Here is a 10,475-nt window from a genome sequence, read left to right on the forward strand (position 1 = left end):
CCGATGAGAGATGAAGTAACAGGAGAGTGGAGAAAATTGCATAATGAGGAACTTCATAACTTGTACTCTTCGCCATGTATAATTAGAACGGTCAAGTCAAGGAGGATGAGGTGGCAGGACATGTAGCACGAATGGTGAGGAGAGGGAAGCATATAGGATATTGGTGGGAAATCTGGAAAGAGAAAAGCCACTAGGAAGACCAAGACGTAGGTAGGTGGATAATATTAAAGTGAATATAAGAGAAATAGTTTGGGGTGGTATGGACTGAATTGGTCTGACTCCCCGGGTAGGGACCAGTGGAGGGCTGTGTTAACACGATAATGAAACTTCAGGTTAAATAAATTGTTGGGAAATTCTTGAGTAGCTGCATAACTGGCAGTTTCTGGAGTAGGGCTCAGTTCCATGAAGTTAGTTAGTTAGTTCAGCAAATAACATTTTCTAGTTGGTCATGGCAGCCGAATAGTGTTGCTTACTGTTTAGTTTCATTTCTCTCCAAATCCAGTGAAATGTTACACGTCTGCCAGACAGAGCCCAAGTCCCGGTGCAGGCATAACCCATATATACATATACACTTCCCACTGCTTTTATGCATTTCGGTTCATCACTAAATTCGCTTTGCGTCTCTGCCAGTAGGTCTCTGTTGAAACGAATTGCTGCTATTGGAAACAGCATGATTCCAAACTTCTCATTAGTTTTTAATGGTTAAACTGGACGTACTATTAAAAAAAGAAAAGAATGGAACCTGAAAGGCAAGCACGATGTTGTTTGATCAGGTTGATTCAGCCAGCCGTGGCGAGGGAGACTTGCCAAGCGGGTTTCCACTTGCTTGGCAGTGAGTTGCGGATCTCGTATCTGCTCAGCGCAAGAATTCGAACCAGACCCGCCTGTGTTTCTGTGGCATATTGATCGGTGTCAGTTACTGTGGTAAAGATGAACCAGTGCGTCCAGAAGCCTTAAGAAATTGTATTCTATTGCTCTGAAGTTAACACAGTATGTTTGTAGGCAGGGTTTGTTGATATAAACTTTTATACAAGTAAAATGGTGTTCATGAAATGGAGAAGTGCGGGGGAGTGGAGGTAAATTTCCGTGAGACTTTGGTGTCATCAATAGATGGAGGTGAGTGGTCAGTTTAACTCTTTTCCTTACACACATTTAAATTAATTTTAATAATATTTCTATAGTGTTACTAGAGACATGGGCCGATCACTGTGGCCGCACGGTCTAAGGCATGAAGTGTCTTCGCTCGCTCGAACGCTGGGATCCTGGTTTCGAATCCCACTCAATGGATGGATGTCTGTGTGAGTGTATTCTGTGTTTGTGTTGTCCTGTGTGTAGGGAGCCACATTGCAACGGGCTGATCCCTTGTTCAAGGAGTCCTACCGACTCTGTATAGATTAATAAACTGAAAAAGCGGCCAAAGTCTTAACAGAGGGCTGTAGAGCCATAGATAGATAAAGAGACAAGACTAGAAAGATAGTCAGTTCACGAAACATTGATTTGCAGCAGCAAAAGAGACAGTTTGAAGATGTTTATCCAATGTATTTCGCATCTCACTAATTCGTTCTGGCACTAAATTGAAATATTCTTCCTTATCAACGTAATTTTGTTTTCACTTGATCTTTTAAAAATGAGTATTCTATAATAAACTTTTCTCATTTTGGTCAATTTTTGAACTTGGTCTAACCATTTTTCTTGTAAGGTCACAGCTTCATTTATGGGCTTTCCACCTGTGTTTATTGACTACAATTCTGTGTGCATTTCTCATCTCCACGCGTGCTACATGTTCCGCCCATTTCCACCCACTTTGATTAATCACTATGATAATATATTTGGTGCGTGGTACAATCTACGATTTTATTTTCACTGAGTAAATTTGCATTTGCTATTTCATCTCTCACCCAGACCAAATTTACATCCTCGTCCATTGTAGTGGAAAAATAAATACCAAGTGAATTAATGGTATCTTTCACACACGAGTTCAATTACAGTAACACCTGACCAACTCCATGAAGCTGAGCTCTCTTCTTAAGAAGCTGCCAGTTGTGCAGCTACTCAAGAAATTCCCAGCATTTTATGAAAACTGAAGGTTCATTACCGTGTTCACAAGAGCCCACCACTGGTACCTATCCAGATCAATCCAGTCCATACCACCGCATCCTACATCTTTAAAATTCATTATAATCTTATCCACCCACTAAATCTTGGTCTCCCTAATGGCCTCTTTCCTTCTGGCATTCCAACCATTATCCTATATACATTTCTCTTCCCCGTATTCGTGCTACATGCTCTGCCCATCACATCCACCTTGACTTGATCATTCTAATTGTACTCGGTGAATAGTGCAACTAAATGTTATACACCTACATCACGTTCGTAATTTAAAAAGTGGACGCGAATTCTCTGGGTTCTTTAAAAAAAGGGAACAAAATGAGCGCCCAATGGGGAGCCGTGTCTGTCCGCATGCTTCGTCTTTGAAATCACTGGACGCTAAATTCTGCCAGGAGAATATAATTTTGGCGTGCACTGGTTACAGCGCCTTGCTTTAAATACAGCTCAAATTGACCCTGTCAGAATCAAAGATAAAAGACAGCGCGAAAGCATAAAGACAACATGTCGCAGAACAGGTCTGCACGTGTAGATGTGGCTGTGAAGTGGCAATTCTAGCAGCTTCGCGTGCACAGAAGGTCCCGTATATAAAAGTTTTTGCATTACCTTGAAGTAATTTTCTTAGGATACTATCAAAATCAAGTTTATGTTTATTTTTATAACAGATTAAATATATTGTACATACAATATGAGTGAATTTGGGGGGATAGATGCCCCTCCTTCAGTTTCGAGGCAGGTGGTGCTCGTAACATAACACCCCAGCTTTACTTCACTTATTACGATCGTCAGCTTCTGCAACAGTTTTGAACATGGCGTGTATTTTAGAAAGTACAACGAAAAGTGATTTCTTCCTCTCTGGTCCATTGTATAGTGGGATTAATTTTACAACAATAAATTTATATTTACTGTAAATGTAGCTGAGCTACAAGCCGGAAAGCCGTGGGTTCGATACCCGATAAAGTCACTGGGTATTTTCAATTGACTTAATTCTTCCAGTCGCACTATGGCCCTGAGGTCGACTCAGCCTCTAACAGAAATGAGTGCCAGGTATCTTTCTGGGTGTAAAGGATGGCCGGTGTCTAAAGCTGAGAACCTCACCTCCATCTGTGAGCCGACTGTCTAGAAAATGTGGGAGCCTCGAAGTCTCACAACCCTATCGACCTCAACGGCCTGTAACAGGGATAGCGTTTATCTTTTTACTGTAAATATGCAATATCAGTTGGCGTGTAAAACAGCAAATTACGTTCTTATGACGTCCCTTTATACTGAAACCATTAATTGTGATCTGCATTTTGAATTCAACTGTATGGGGCTATATTCGAAGTGCCCGGTATTATGGGTTATAATGCTGTGAAGTTCGGAAGCAGCCGAGTGTTTCTGAGAAATATTTCGCCTCCATTTTCAGGTTAGAGGATCAAGTGACGCAAGGAGCCTGTTGAAGTAGGCCACAAGTTAAGACCCTGCTGCTTCTCCTGGTTTCTTACTTCGCTTACTTTTCGGACTTGAAGATGGTGGTGATATTTTCGTCCGAAACGTCGTGCTATCCCATATATAAGACTGTACTCTTCAAATTTACCGCAGTGGGAACTTGAATTCCGAAGAGGATCATCAGATGCTGTCACTATACAAAACATGGCGACACAACGTTGTCGCTGTAGGCAACCAGAATGTACGGCGGTTGCGAACCAAGCAAGCTGGTTTATACAGTAACACCTCTGATTTATATTCAGGGGCTGCCCCATTCGAATCTCGGCCATGACACCATCTACCCTGACGTAGATATTTCATGGTTTTACTCAGTACCTCCAGTCATATTGAGGGATAGCAATTCAGCTTACGCTACAACCGCTTCTGCCCGCAAACCTAATTGTTTATTTGTTTTTTCCTTGGCACTACAGCCGCAGTGGGCCTAGGCCTACCTCCATGAACTTCTCCCTTTACTTCGGTTTTTCTAGATCTTACACATTCGGTAGGACTCCCTGGGCGGGTGATCAGCTCGTCACAAGGCCTCTACCTGTACACAAACACAGAAAAACGCACACAAACATCCATACCCTGAGTGGGATTCGAACCCACGATCCCGGTTTCCAAGCGAGCCAAGACAGTATATGCTTTAGACCGCTCGGCTACCGTTACCGGCCAATAATTTATTTAGTGTCACGTAATTATTCAGCTCATAGTGCTTCACTTACAAGCAGCATCGTCAAATGAGACGGCAGATGTGGTTGTTGCTAGAACGCGGCAGCCATATTTAATATTCTGTATGGGCCTCCATTCACATTTCATTCTCACTAGATGCCAGGGCAGTCCAGTTACTAAGGCGACTAAGCTACAGCCTGGACGATCGAAAAATGGAGGTTCTATTTACTGCGTTAGCAAGAGATTGTGCTCACTTCTCTCCCGTGCCTTTTCTTTAAGAGACAAGCCAGTAATGAGGTGCTGGGTAGCGGAGATATTCCTCCAGCCTCTCCAGTCCAATATTGGATGAAGGTGTGTGATTGGCTGCACATACTGACTGAATTCCCCCCCCCCCCCATGGAGAGGGCTCCATTCTTATAGGAGGCTGAGTGGTCCCTCAAAGACGGTCTGCACAGTGTCGAAGAGGAATAACTGCACACCCAACCCACGTCCGGGAATCCAACTCCTGTTCTGAAGTGCATTAAGTCATGATAATGATTGTGACTCTCAACGGGGTTTCGGATTGGAGATTGGATTTACTGACCACATATTGCCACAACTCGGATTATAAGCAATTACAGCGCCATCGCTGATCTCAACACTTTATAAATCTCCGCAGCACACGCTAAGTCTTCTGCAACCTGCTGTGTCTCTACGAGCCGTTCCCTGGTAGCGGCTTCTAACAGTGGAGATTCTTGAAATTTCACTGTCAGATTTTCTCTTAATGGCTTCTCGTTTCCAACTGACCCTTTTCTTCACAGACTCCCTTACAAAACAGAGTAGGTTGCTCCAGTTGTCTTCCTTATAACTCCTCGCTACGTCTCTCACATACAACACCGTTCATTCTCATATGCATATCCGTTGCCGAGGGAACGTGTTTACCGAACCGTTTCCTAGCATCGGTCGTCCATTCTTGCTTATTACGAATCTGCTGCCTAGCAGCGGGATTCCTTCCGTTGTCTGTTTATGCTGCCGTTGCCTAGAAACGAATGTTGTTTCAGAGCCATTTGCTGGAAACTCCTGTTTCTCTGTCTCAAGAATTCTGTGCTTTGAGCAAATATGCCACACTAACCTCAGGACGCATATGTGACCGCTGTAGACACTGTGCAAATGTAGTAAGCGTATTAGAGTCAGCAACCAAAACGTCATCAACGAATTTTAGAGCTTAGGAAATGCGATCACGCGGAGGTAAGGCAAATTTTTTCCTGTGCTTAACTAAGTAATCACTACGCCATGAAGGCCTATAGGGGAGTGGATGTGTAGGTTTACGTTTCCTTGACCTTGGAACTAGTTCGAGGTGCGCGGTCAGCTTCACGCTTCGGTCGCTTTAGCCCTCGGGATAAGAGCAAACGGCACACAGTAGATAGGAGGCTGGGTGGGCCACAGAACAGGTCTGGATGCTGTAAAGAAGAGAAAATTCTTTTCTCGACCGGGACTCGAACCCCGACTCCTCCATGAATGTGCAAGGAATATCTGCGGAATTTGTGTGTACTCCTCCTCGGATTTTTCAAATCCAGTACCATTTGTATAATTAATTTTTCCTCATATGATTTGTTTCCTTTAAATGTCATTCTCGCTTAGCGCACTTCCGATCCGTAACAACAAGAAGGCTTGCCCCGCATTAGTGTCTCTATACCTGTCTGAAACACGTCAGTGTTTGCTTCGGTTGTCCAATTTTCACGAATCTGGTTGGACATTATGCCGTGAGACGTATTCCAGTGTCGTACTTTTTTAATTTGCTACAATCAGTAATGATAGCATGACGTTCGCACGAACTTCTGTGGTGGAGGCGACACACGTGACCTAATACCTAACTTACGTTCATGCACCATGTTAACGCGTCATACTTCTTGCTGTGGTAACCCCAAAATGCGTAAAGACAATAATAAATGTCACACTAACAGAACCTCTTGATATATGGACGTATATTGCGTTCAGAGCGCAAGATTTGTAACGCTGACGGGAAGGCAGGAAAATAGGAGAGCAGTCCTCATAAATTCTATCCGAAAGTCTCTGTTACGTTGGCCTGCCTTGCCCGACACTCTTGTATCTGCAATTTCTGATACTGCATATGTCCAGGTACGTGGAAGGATTAAATATATTATTATTGGTAGCCCTACCTTATATTTATGGTTTTGTAGATAGACGGAGGCACGCGGTACAGTAGTTGCTTTAGGCACTATGCTACAAGCCGGAAGGTCGCGGTTTCAGTTCCCAATGAGGTCATTGGACTTTTTAAATGACCTAATCCTTCTACCAACACTATGGCCCTGGGGTCGATTCGGCCTCTAACAGAAATTATTACCAGATATCTTCCTGGGGTTAAAGGACGGCCGGCTCATAACGCTAACAACCTCACCGTCATCTGTGAGCCGATTACCTGGAAAATGTGGGGGCCTCGACATCTCACAGGCTTACGGGCCTCCACGGCCTGTTACAGGAATCGCTTTGCTTTTTTTACGTATAGACACCAAATGAAATGAAAAACATTTATCAATGATAACTTACTTCCATTTTCGCTTATTGTTAGTACAGCCTACAAGGATGTGAGGTTGTGACCAGCAGTCATGAAGATTGTATCTTCTGCTATATAACGCCATGTATTCTGGCGAAAATCGCTGGATAGGCAGGGTAAGAATCGGAACTGTGATTGCTGCCAGCTTCATGCTGGTTTTCGCCTCATTTACTCTTGAACACTGAAGATGGAGCCCATATATTCCTCCTAAACACCGATGATTGTCACTGGGCTACACGACGTTACAAACCAGAAGTTCGAAGTCTTTACCGTCTCTATATTTCGCCTCATATTTCTTTGGTCTATGAGCGCGAAGTGGAGGGACAGTTTTTGCGGGCGCAGGGAACAGTACTAAAAGGGCTCTTGAAGGCACAGAGGAGCCGGGATAGCGCAGTCAGTATAGCGACTGGCTATGGGCTGGACGTGAGGAGCCGGGTGAGAGCAGTCAGTATAGCGACTGACTAGGGGCTGGGTGTGAGGAGCCGGGATAGCGCAGTCAGTATAGCGACTGACTAGGGGCTGGGTGTGAGGAGCCGGGATAGCGCAGTCAGTATAGCGACTGACTAGGGGCTGGGTGTGAGGAGCCGGGATAGCGCAGTCAGTATAGCGACTGACTAGGGGCTGGGTGTGAGGAGCCGGGATAGCGCAGTCAGTATAGCGACTGACTAGGGGCTGGGTGTGAGGAGCCGGGATAGCGCAGTCAGTATAGCGACTGACTAGGGGCTGGGTGTGAGGAGCCGGGATAGCGCAGTCAGTATAGCGACTGACTAGGGGCTGGGTGTGAGGAGCCGGGATAGCGCAGTCAGTATAGCGACTGACTAGGGGCTGGGTGTGAGGAGCCGGGATAGCGCAGTCAGTATAGCGACTGACTAGGGGCTGGGTGTGAGGAGCCGGGATAGCGCAGTCAGTATAGCGACTGACTAGGGGCTGGGTGTGAGGAGCCGGGATAGCGCAGTCAGTATAGCGACTGACTAGGGGCTGGGTGTGAGGAGCCGGGATAGCGCAGTCAGTATAGCGACTGACTAGGGGCTGGGTGTGAGGAGCCGGGATAGCGCAGTCAGTATAGCGACTGACTAGGGGCTGGGTGTGAGGAGCCGGGATAGCGCAGTCAGTATAGCGACTGACTAGGGGCTGGGTGTGAGGAGCCGGGATAGCGCAGTCAGTATAGCGACTGACTAGGGGCTGGGTGTGAGGAGCCGGGATAGCGCAGTCAGTATAGCGACTGACTAGGGGCTGGGTGTGAGGAGCCGGGATAGCGCAGTCAGTATAGCGACTGACTAGGGGCTGGGTGTGAGGAGCCGGGATAGCGCAGTCAGTATAGCGACTGACTAGGGGCTGGGTGTGAGGAGCCGGGATAGCGCAGTCAGTATAGCGACTGACTAGGGGCTGGGTGTGAGGAGCCGGGATAGCGCAGTCAGTATAGCGACTGACTAGGGGCTGGGTGTGAGGAGCCGGGATAGCGCAGTCAGTATAGCGACTGACTAGGGGCTGGGTGTGAGGAGCCGGGATAGCGCAGTCAGTATAGCGACTGACTAGGGGCTGGGTGTGAGGAGCCGGGATAGCGCAGTCAGTATAGCGACTGACTAGGGGCTGGGTGTGAGGAGCCGGGATAGCGCAGTCAGTATAGCGACTGACTAGGGGCTGGGTGTGAGGAGCCGGGATAGCGCAGTCAGTATAGCGACTGACTAGGGGCTGGGTGTGAGGAGCCGGGATAGCGCAGTCAGTATAGCGACTGACTAGGGGCTGGGTGTGAGGAGCCGGGATAGCGCAGTCAGTATAGCGACTGACTAGGGGCTGGGTGTGAGGAGCCGGGATAGCGCAGTCAGTATAGCGACTGACTAGGGGCTGGGTGTGAGGAGCCGGGATAGCGCAGTCAGTATAGCGACTGACTAGGGGCTGGGTGTGAGGAGCCGGGATAGCGCAGTCAGTATAGCGACTGACTAGGGGCTGGGTGTGAGGAGCCGGGATAGCGCAGTCAGTATAGCGACTGACTAGGGGCTGGGTGTGAGGAGCCGGGATAGCGCAGTCAGTATAGCGACTGACTAGGGGCTGGGTGTGAGGAGCCGGGATAGCGCAGTCAGTATAGCGACTGACTAGGGGCTGGGTGTGAGGAGCCGGGATAGCGCAGTCAGTATAGCGACTGACTAGGGGCTGGGTGTGAGGAGCCGGGATAGCGCAGTCAGTATAGCGACTGACTAGGGGCTGGGTGTGAGGAGCCGGGATAGCGCAGTCAGTATAGCGACTGACTAGGGGCTGGGTGTGAGGAGCCGGGATAGCGCAGTCAGTATAGCGACTGACTAGGGGCTGGGTGTGAGGAGCCGGGATAGCGCAGTCAGTATAGCGACTGACTAGGGGCTGGGTGTGAGGAGCCGGGATAGCGCAGTCAGTATAGCGACTGACTAGGGGCTGGGTGTGAGGAGCCGGGATAGCGCAGTCAGTATAGCGACTGACTAGGGGCTGGGTGTGAGGAGCCGGGATAGCGCAGTCAGTATAGCGACTGACTAGGGGCTGGGTGTGAGGAGCCGGGATAGCGCAGTCAGTATAGCGACTGACTAGGGGCTGGGTGTGAGGAGCCGGGATAGCGCAGTCAGTATAGCGACTGACTAGGGGCTGGGTGTGAGGAGCCGGGATAGCGCAGTCAGTATAGCGACTGACTAGGGGCTGGGTGTGAGGAGCCGGGATAGCGCAGTCAGTATAGCGACTGACTAGGGGCTGGGTGTGAGGAGCCGGGATAGCGCAGTCAGTATAGCGACTGACTAGGGGCTGGGTGTGAGGAGCCGGGATAGCGCAGTCAGTATAGCGACTGACTAGGGGCTGGGTGTGAGGAGCCGGGATAGCGCAGTCAGTATAGCGACTGACTAGGGGCTGGGTGTGAGGAGCCGGGATAGCGCAGTCAGTATAGCGACTGGCTATGGGCTGGACGTGAGGAGACGAGTGAGTGCAGTCGGTATAACGACTGGCTATGGGCTGGAAGACCGAAGGATCGGAGTTGGAGTCCCGATAGTGTCAATAATTATTACTTCTCTAATCGTCCAGACCAGTTCTGGGGTCCACCCAACCTCCTGTACAATGGGTACCCGGGGGCTATTTTCCGGGGGTAAAGCGGCCGGGGTGTGAAGCTAACCACTCACCTTTAACTAGTGCGGAAGTCGAGAAACTGTGGATCTACACATCCACTCCCCCCTACGTCGCCATGACGTATTGTTTAATTAGTTAAATACAAGGACAACTTTACCTTGAAGGCATAGAATGAAACATAGAGAACGGAACTCACTAGGCTTAGAACATGCTGTATTGCAGGACCCTTGTAAACACGGTAATGAATCTCCGGGTTCATTAAATGTGGGGAGTGCCTCACTAGATGGGTGAGTATTACCTCTTTAAGGAAGACTCTACTCCTTGGAGCTGGTGTAATTCCTAATGTAATTTTTATCTAACTTGATATAAAGTGTGAACTAATTAACAGTCAAGTTCCTTCCGTCAAATGTGACACTTTTTTAAGTTTTCCACCTCGTCAGCACCTGCCTTACATGTTTCGGCTCACCACGGAGCCATCATCAGAGGCATTTATAGTAGAAAAAGAAATCACCAACACACAAAACTTCACTTTGTCCAAGATAGCCACGTTCCAGTTAATTAAAATAATTACAAATAGTTAAAATTACCCAGAATGTCG

The 10,475-nt window shown here is 47.8% G+C and overlaps 1 protein-coding gene across 1 annotated transcript in view; it reads left to right on the top strand.

Moving 5' to 3' along the window:
• Positions 1-851: 851 nt before the first annotated feature.
• The window catches only part of LOC111875763 (connectin), a 641,807-nt gene continuing 632,183 nt past the window's right edge, over positions 852-10,475 (top strand). The window contains exon 1 of the mRNA XM_023872260.2: positions 852-1,116. The gene's annotated coding sequence lies outside the window, so the exon portion shown is untranslated. The remainder of the gene's footprint in view (positions 1,117-10,475) is intronic.

This window comes from Cryptotermes secundus, unplaced genomic scaffold (genome assembly GCF_002891405.2).
Source record: "Cryptotermes secundus unplaced genomic scaffold, Csec_1.0 scaffold667, whole genome shotgun sequence".
Taxonomy (NCBI): Eukaryota; Metazoa; Arthropoda; class Insecta; order Blattodea; family Kalotermitidae; genus Cryptotermes; species Cryptotermes secundus.